Source organism: Lathyrus oleraceus, chromosome 1 (assembly GCF_024323335.1).
Source record: "Lathyrus oleraceus cultivar Zhongwan6 chromosome 1, CAAS_Psat_ZW6_1.0, whole genome shotgun sequence".
Taxonomy (NCBI): domain Eukaryota; kingdom Viridiplantae; phylum Streptophyta; class Magnoliopsida; order Fabales; family Fabaceae; genus Lathyrus; species Lathyrus oleraceus.
The window spans coordinates 287209965-287218483 of NC_066579.1; the positions used below are offsets into that span (position 1 = coordinate 287209965).

The following is an 8519-nucleotide window of genomic DNA, read 5'->3' on the forward strand; positions in this document are numbered from 1 at the left end:
TGCATTATCGGAAGGGTTGAGCGGGACTGACTGTTGTGCAGGAATCTGATCACCGTGCTCCATTTCGTCGAACTCGTCGGTAGACGGGTTTGTATGTGAAGGCTCGGTAGCTTCGGGAGCATTCAGATCATAGAGGTGGCGGTTGGGATTGGTGACATCGGTTAAGGCAATGTTGGGTAGAACAACGCTTGGGACTGCCTGGTTATTCACCATAAGATAATACCCTCCGCCTATCCTGTTCTTGATTAGGCGGCTGGACCGACAGTAGCCTATGTCCATAAATAGGGGAGGTAAAGATTCTAAAGTTTGGAGTCGGTCCCCTAGGTTTAAGCCAAGTGCTATGGTGGTGATTAATCCACCAATTACAAAAGGTTGACGGCCTCTAGCACATAAGGTGCGGATATGATGAAATAGGAAGGAGGCGGCGTTTACCTTAGCATTCGGTTCGAAGACGCATTCGAGGAAGAATAGTTCCTTTGTGTTGACCTTGCTGTTGTTCGGTCTTCCAAAAACTGTGTTTTGTAGGATGCGGATGAAGTACCGGATAGTTGGGTTATGTATATGGGAAACAAGGAGCTCTTCCCAGTTGTTGGCATCTACACCGGATATTTTCCTAAAGAGGTCGAAAGCGGCAACTGTGTTCCAGTTTAAGTTTGGAGGGATTCTGGGGTAGACTTGACCTTCTACAGGGAACTGTAGCATGGTGCTCAATTGGTTTTGGGATAAGGAGTACTCGGTGTTGAACATACGGAAGGTTGCGGTACCGGTTAAGAATTCGTCTTCACCGGTGGGAGTGTTGTACGCATATGAACTTAAAAATTCTAAGGTTAGGGAGGGGTAGGTAGGTTGATTATGAGTGCATAGAAAGGTTAGATCGGCAAGGCGGAGCATCCACTCGATACCTTGAAGTAATCCTAATTGTTGTAAACAAGTTGAATCAGGATACCTGGTAGAGGTGACACCTCGTTGTTGGAAACGCTCGAATTGCTCTCTTTGATAGTTATCATCTTCAGATCGGAAGATGATGTTTCCAAAATTTTGATTTCCCGCCATACTGATGAATGAGTTGGAAGAAGTAATTAGGAAAGAAAAGAAATATTTTGATTGTATAGAATAGTTGTGATGTAGGAAGAAAGGTATGGTGGGTATTTATAGGAAAAATTTGAAGTTGGAAAGGGAGTGGTTGAAAAGTAAATAAATGTGGGTAAATGTGAATAAATGGGGAAGGTAAAAGGTGAAGAGGTGTAACGGTCGTCTCCAACGTCTTTGTAACGTTCACCTAGTCAGAAGGGTGTTACGCTCGTTACAGGGGCATGACGGGCGTCACAAGCACTTGGCGTGACGTCCGTGATAGATTGTGTGACGCTCGTCACACAGTTATATTGGCATGGTTTCTGCTTGCGTTCTTCATAATGATTTTGGTAATTTATTTTTATTATTTATTTTGTTTTGCTTCAGATTATTTTATTATGCTATTTAAATTTCCCTGCATGCTATTCTACGTGCATAATTATATTTTTCTTTAATAAGTTATGTAGGCAGCAACAGTAGAGAGCATTATTGATAGATATTGCATAATTCATAATAAAGTAAAATAAATCAATAGCTTCATAAAATAATCATAATGTAACATTGGAAGAAAAAAAAACAAAAATGCGAAAAAGAAACAAATACGAACTTAATTTGAAATAACATTAATGAATAATCTAACTTAAAACTAAATAACTAAGGAAAACAACTTCTATCCATCTGCATGATCTCTGGCCGGAGGAGCAAAGGAGTTAACACTGTTTAGCAACTCGTGAAACTGATTTGTCATACCGTTCATGTATCCCAGAAATTCTTGTCTCATGTTAGCGAACTCTTCTCTGAGGGCGTCTTGTTCTGACATCAAAGCTTCAATGGCGGTGTTATAATCAGTTCCGGGCATATGATGTCTAAGGTCGGGTATTGCCGATTCTTCGGTCTGAACAGGTTGAGGAGGAGGGTCAATATCATAGTAACCAGATGGTGTCTGAGGGTCAGATTCAGCATAAGGAATCTGGTCATCACAAATCTCATAGTCCTGGATGGATTCAGTGGATCTAGCAGGAGAGGGGGTTTCGTTCAGATTGTAGAGCCAGTTATTGCGGTTATGAACACTAGTCCTAGGATCGGGCATGGTGAATAGGCAAAGAACTTGGTTATTAATTATAAGCTCAAACTCGCCAGACCCTAGGTTTGCTATAAACATAGTGTTGAAGAGGAAGGGTATACTCATAATAGTAATGCCACAAAAAGGGCTTAAGTCAAGCATAGGCTGACGTAATCCGATAGCATTACCAATCATGGTTATCAAACCGCCTATTCGAATTGGTGCTCGTTCATCTTGGATAAGGTGGTCTAAATTTGCCAACATAAAAGTGGCACCGTTTACTGGACGGTTCTGGGAAGCACAAAATATGATGAAGAGTTCATCACGTGAAACTGTGGTACTGTTTGGCTTCTTCCCAAATAAGGTGTGGGTCAGGATCTTATGGAAATAACGAAAGGCCGGGTTATGTATGTTTCCAGAGAGAAACTCATGTTCCTCAGGATCGTCATTTCCAGTCAAGCTTCCCCAAAAGTGTTCAAGTTCTCTATATTCAAAAAGTTCTTCTTGGCTCACTATAAAAAATGTATCAAAGGAGGTAGGGAAACCTAAAAGGTTGGTAAAGTCTTGAATATTAAATTGGTACTCCATGTTAAACATTATGAACTGGATGAAACCTCTGCTTATTCCTTTTCCATGGCTGGGTAGATAGATCAGGGAGCTAAGGAATTCTAATGTTAGTCTCCGGTAAGTGACAAAATGTCTACGGATAGGAGAGGTTTCCCACCCTATCTAATTCAACAAATACAGGACACTTTGTCTTAGTCCAAGGGCAGTCATTGCCCAGTCATCAGCATACAGGCTAGGTAGCATCTCTCTCGTGGCTAGTTCCTCAAACTTTTGTTTCTGAGCTGTTCCTCTGAATTTGATACCCATACGGTCAATTTGTCCCATCAAGTTAGTGTTAGCTAGAGAAAAGAAAAACAAGAGTTTTAGTCAGGATTTGGCCAAATGCCGAAAGAAGAAGAAAAAGGCTTTTTAATAAATTAAAATAAATTAAGAAAGAATACTAAATAAAATTTAAAAGAATAATTAAGGAAGAAATAAAAAAAATATAAATATTTGTGGGTTGTCTCCCACTAAGCACTTTGTTTAATGTCGCAAGCTCGACATAAAAACTATCAATTATAATCTCTAAGTTCTGGAGGCATTTCGTCTAAGTGCAAGACTTGCGAATCTTCATTGTTTTCTGCATAGTGATAATGTTTTAGACGTTGCCCGTTTATGGTAAATGGTTCCATAGATTTGCCTTTAATTTCTACTGCTCCACTGGGAAAAACATTGGTGATTTGAAAAGGACCTGACCATCTAGATCGTAGTTTTCCCGGAAATAGCTTTAGCCTAGAGTTAAATAAAAGGACTGTATCGCCTTGTTTGAAGATTTTCCTTGATATGCGCTTGTCATGCCATTGTTTTGTTCTTTCTTTGTAGATTCTGGCATTTTCGTAAGCGTCTCTTCTGAGTTCCTCTAATTCGCTTATATCAAGGATTCTCTTTTCGCCGGCGGCTTTATAGTTTAAATTTAGATTTTTAATAGCCCAATAGGCTTTATGTTCTAATTCTACCGGGAGGTGACAGGATTTTCCATAAATGAGCTTAAATGGGGTTGTCCCTATGGGAGTTTTGTAAGCAGTTCGGTAAGCCCACAAAGCTTCTGGTAATTTCAATGACCAGTCTTTCCTTGAAGTGGCGACTGTTTTCTCTAGTATCTGTTTGATTTCTCTGTTAGACACTTCCACTTGCCCACTGGTTTGAGGGTGGTAAGGTGTCGCAACTCTATGTCTTACGCCATACTTAAGCAGTAGTTTTTCGAGTACCTTGGATATGAAACGCGATCCACCATCACTGACTACTATTCTTGGGACACCAAACCTTGGAAATATTATATTCTTAAAGAGTCTAGTTACTACTCGTGTGTCGTTTGTTGGAGAAGCTATAGCTTTAATCCATTTCGATACGTAGTCAACTGCCACGAGTATGTATTTGTTACCGAAAGAGGATGGAAAAGGTCACATGAAGTCTATTCCCCACACGTCAAAAATCTCTACTTCCAAAACGCCCTTTTGTGGCATCTCGTCACGTCTAGATATGTTTCCTATGCGTTGACATCTGTCACATTTCTTAATAGCTGCATGTACATCCTTCCATATATTTGGCCAATAAAAACCGGCTTGTAGGATTTTAGAGCAGGTCTTGGATGTACTTGCATGTCCACCATAAGGAGCGGAGTGACAGTGTTGGATTATATTTTCTACCTCTTCCTCGGGTATACACCGACGGAAAATACCATCGGGGCCTCTTTTAAAAAGTAAGGGGTCATCCCAGTAATAGTGTTTTATGTCATAGAAGAATCGTTTCTTCTGCTGGTAGGATAAAGTAGGTGGAACTATTCCGGCAGCTAAATAATTGACGAGGTCAGCGTACCACGGTGTAACACATATAGCTAAGGTGGTTTCTACCTGTTTATCAGCGTTATTTTCTTCCAAAGTAGCTATAAGTTTATCGTACGAGAAATCATCGTTGATCGATGTTCTTTCCGGTTCAAGGTTCTCAAGTCTCGAGAGGTGATCTGCTACTACGTTTTCAGTTCCTTTCTTGTCTTTGATTTCCAAATCGAACTCTTGTAGCAACAGGATCCACCTTAGGAGTCTAGGTTTAGCATCCTTTTTTGTTAAGAGGTATTTGATAGCAGCGTGGTCAGTGTAGATGATTATTTTGGCTCCGACCAAGTAAGAACGAAATTTATCTAGCGCAAACACTACTGCTAGAAGTTCTTTCTCGGTTGTGGCGTAATTCATTTGTGCTTCATCTAGAGTTCTACTTGCGTAATATATAACATGAAGCTTTTTATCCTTTCGTTGTCCTAAAACAGCACCTACAGCATAATCACTGGCATCACACATTATTTCGAATGGTTCGTTCCAATCTGGTGTCTGCATTATGGGTGCGGAGATCAATGCTTGTTTAAGCGTTTGAAATGCTTCTAAACATCTATTATCGAATATGAATTCAGCATCATTCATTAATAGTCCGGTCAAAGGTTTAGTTATTTTAGAGAAGTCTTTAATGAATCATCGGTAAAAACCGGCATGTCCTAAGAAGCTTCGTACTTCTCTCACAGTTTTCGGAGGTTGAAGGTTTTCGATTACCTCTATTTTGGCTTTGTCTACTTCAATTCCTCTATTCGAGATGATGTGTCCTAAAACAATTCCTTCTTGTACCATAAAGTGACATTTTTCCCAATTAAGTACTAGGTTTACTTTTACACATCGCTCTAGAACTCTTTCTAGGTTTTCAAGGCATTCTTCAAAGCTTTGTCCGCATACGGAAAAGTCATCCATAAATACTTCCATGATGTTTTCTAGAAAATCGGCGAGTATTGCCATCATGCACCTTTGGAAGGTTGCAGGAGCATTACACAAGCCAAACGGCATTCGTCTATAAGCGAAGGTACCAAAAAGACATGTGAATGTTGTCTTTTCTTGGTCATCAGGGTGAATCGGTATTTGAAAGAAACCTGAGTAACCGTCTAGATAGCAGAAATGAGAATGTTTTGCTAATCGTTCTAACATCTGGTCAATGAATGGTAAAGGGAAATGATCTTTTCGGGTTGCTTTGTTTAGTTTCCTATAGTCAATGCACATTCTCCATCCCGATTCGATTCGTTTGGTTATAGTTTCTCCTTTTTCATTTTCAATGACTGTTATACCTCCTTTCTTTGGTACTACGTGTACAGGACTAACCCATTTGCTATCAGATATAGGGTATATGATACCTGCCTCTAATAACTTGGTTATTTCCTTCTTCACTACCTCACTCAGGATCGGGTTTAGTCTCCTCTGGTGTTCCCTAGAAGTTTTACAGTCTTCTTCTAGCATGATGCGGTGCATACAAATAGAAGGACTTATTCCTTTAAGATCGGTGATGTTGTAACCTAGTGCGGTTGGATATTTTCTTAAGATATGCAGGAGTTTTTCTATTTCGAGTCTTCCTAGGTCAGCATTAACTATCACTGGTCGTTCAAGTTCTAAGTCTAGGAATTCATATCTCAGATTTTTGGGAAGTGTTTTCAGGTCTAGGGTTGGTTTCTTAAGGCATTGCGTAGGATCCGATGTTATTGCTAAACATTGGTTAAGTTTGTCTTCTACAAGATAGTCAGATGATTTGTCTTTTTCTAACTCAGTTTCTTTTATGCATTCATCGATGATATCCATGAAGTAACATGTATCTTCTATTGCAGGTGCTTTCAAAAATTGGGAAAGAATGAACTCAATTTTCTCTTCTCCTACTTCAAAAGTGAGTCGTCCTCGTTTTACGTCTATGATTGCACCAGCCGTTGCTAAGAACGGTCTTCCCAGTATAATGGGTGTAACTTCATCTTCTCTAATATCCATAATTATAAAATCGGTTGGAATGTAGAATTGACCTATGCGCACTGGAACGTTTTCAAGAATTCCTACAGGACATCTAACGGAACGATCTGCTAATTGCACAGACATTTTAGTTGGTCTTAATTCTCCCATTTCAAGTCTCTTGCATATGGATAAAGGCATAACACTAATACCGGCTCCTAAATCGCATAAGGCTTTGTCAATGACAAATTTTCCTATGTGACAGGGTATAGAGAAACTACCTGGGTCTTTAAGTTTAGGAGGCATATTCTGGATTATAGCGCTACATTCAGCGGTGAGTGTAACAGTTTCGCTATCTTCAAGTTTCCTTTTATTAGAAAGAATTTCTTTTAAAAACTTGGCATATGAGGGCATCTGCGTAATAGCTTCTGTAAACGGAATTGTGACGTTTAATTGTTTTAGTAGGTCAACAAATTTTTGAATTGGCCCGCATCTTTGGTTTTAATAAGCCTTTGAGGGTAAGGGATAGGTGGTTTATAAGGTGGTGGAGGTACATAAGGTTCCTTCTTTTCTACGGTTTCCTTATTACTCTCTTCCTTTTCCTTAGGTTCACTTTCCTCCTCAGTTGACTTTTTAGAGTTTTGGTTTTCTATCCTTGGGTCAGACGGTCCTTCCACTTCCGTTCCACTTCTCAGTATAATTGCATGAGCGTGGCTTCTTGGGTTAGGTTGGGGTTGGCCAGGAAATGTACCAGTTGGGGCAGCAGTAGGCGCTTGTTGTTGGGCTACTTGTGATATTTGCGTTTCCAGCATTTTGTTATGGGTAGCCAGGGCATCTACTTTACTTGCTAGTTGTTTAATTTGTTCGCCAGTGTGTACATTCTGGTTTAGGAAATCTTTATTGGTTTGCTGTTGAGAGGCTATAAAGTTTTCCATCATGATTTCCAAGTTGGATTTCCTAGGGGCGTTATTGTTAGGTGTAGATGGGATCAGCTTCTGATATCCTGGAGGTATAGCTGGGGCTTGATTTGGAGATTGTCCAGGTGCGTATAAAGCATTATTACTCTTATATGAAAAATTGGGATGATTCTTCCAATTTGAGTTATAGGTATGCGAGTAGGGGATTCCTTGAGCATAGTTTACTTGCTCCGCTTGGATTCCTGTTAGGAGTTGATAATCTGCAGGAGTGTGACCTTGGATTCCACAGACTTCGCAATTCTGAGTTATGGCTACCACGGTGGCTGGAGGTGATACATTTAAACTTTCAATTTTCTGGACCAGAGCATCCACTTTTGCATTAACATGATCAAGGTTACTTATCTCGTACATGCCAGTTTTCGTTTGAGGTTTTTCTACCATTGTTCGTTCACTTCCCCACTGATAGTGGTTTTGAGCCATGCTTTCGATAAGTTGGTAAGCGTCAGCATATGGTTTGTTCATTAGTGCACCACCTGCAACGGCATCTATTGTTAACCTCGTGTTGTACAAGAGACCATTATAGAAGGTATGAATTACTAACCAGTCTTCTAAACCATGGTGTGGACAAAGTCTCATCATGTCTTTGTATCTTTCCCATGCTTCGAAGAGAGACTCGTTATCTTTCTGTTTAAATCCATTTATCTGGGCTCTTAACATAGCTGTTTTGCTCGGCGGAAAATATCGGGCAAGAAAAACTTTCTTCAACTCGTTCCATGTGGTGACTGAGTTGGAAGGAAGAGATTGAAGCCATCTTCTAGCGCTATCTCTTAACGAGAAAGGAAAAAAGACGAAGTCGAATTGCCTCTGAAGTGACACCATTAGCTTTAACAGTATCAGCGTATTGGACAAATACGGATAAATGAAGGTTTGGATCCTCGGTAGGATTTCCAGAGAATTGGTTCTGTTGCACTGCCTGCAACAGTGAAGGTTTAAGTTCAAAGTTGTTTGCTTCGATTGCGGGTGGAGCAATACTCGAATGCGGCTCATCTTGCGATGGAGCGGCGTAATCTCGAAGAGCACGAGCTGGCTCTGCCATCTCGGGTATCGAAGGGAAAATAT

The 8519-nt window shown here is 40.2% G+C and overlaps 1 non-coding gene across 1 annotated transcript; it reads left to right on the forward strand.

Moving 5' to 3' along the window:
- Positions 1–8010: 8010 nt before the first annotated feature.
- On the forward strand, positions 8011–8117 carry LOC127115956 (small nucleolar RNA R71). Its single transcript, XR_007800953.1, has one exon. It is a non-coding gene; the product is annotated as a small nucleolar RNA R71 (small nucleolar RNA).
- Positions 8118–8519: the final 402 nt, after the last annotated feature.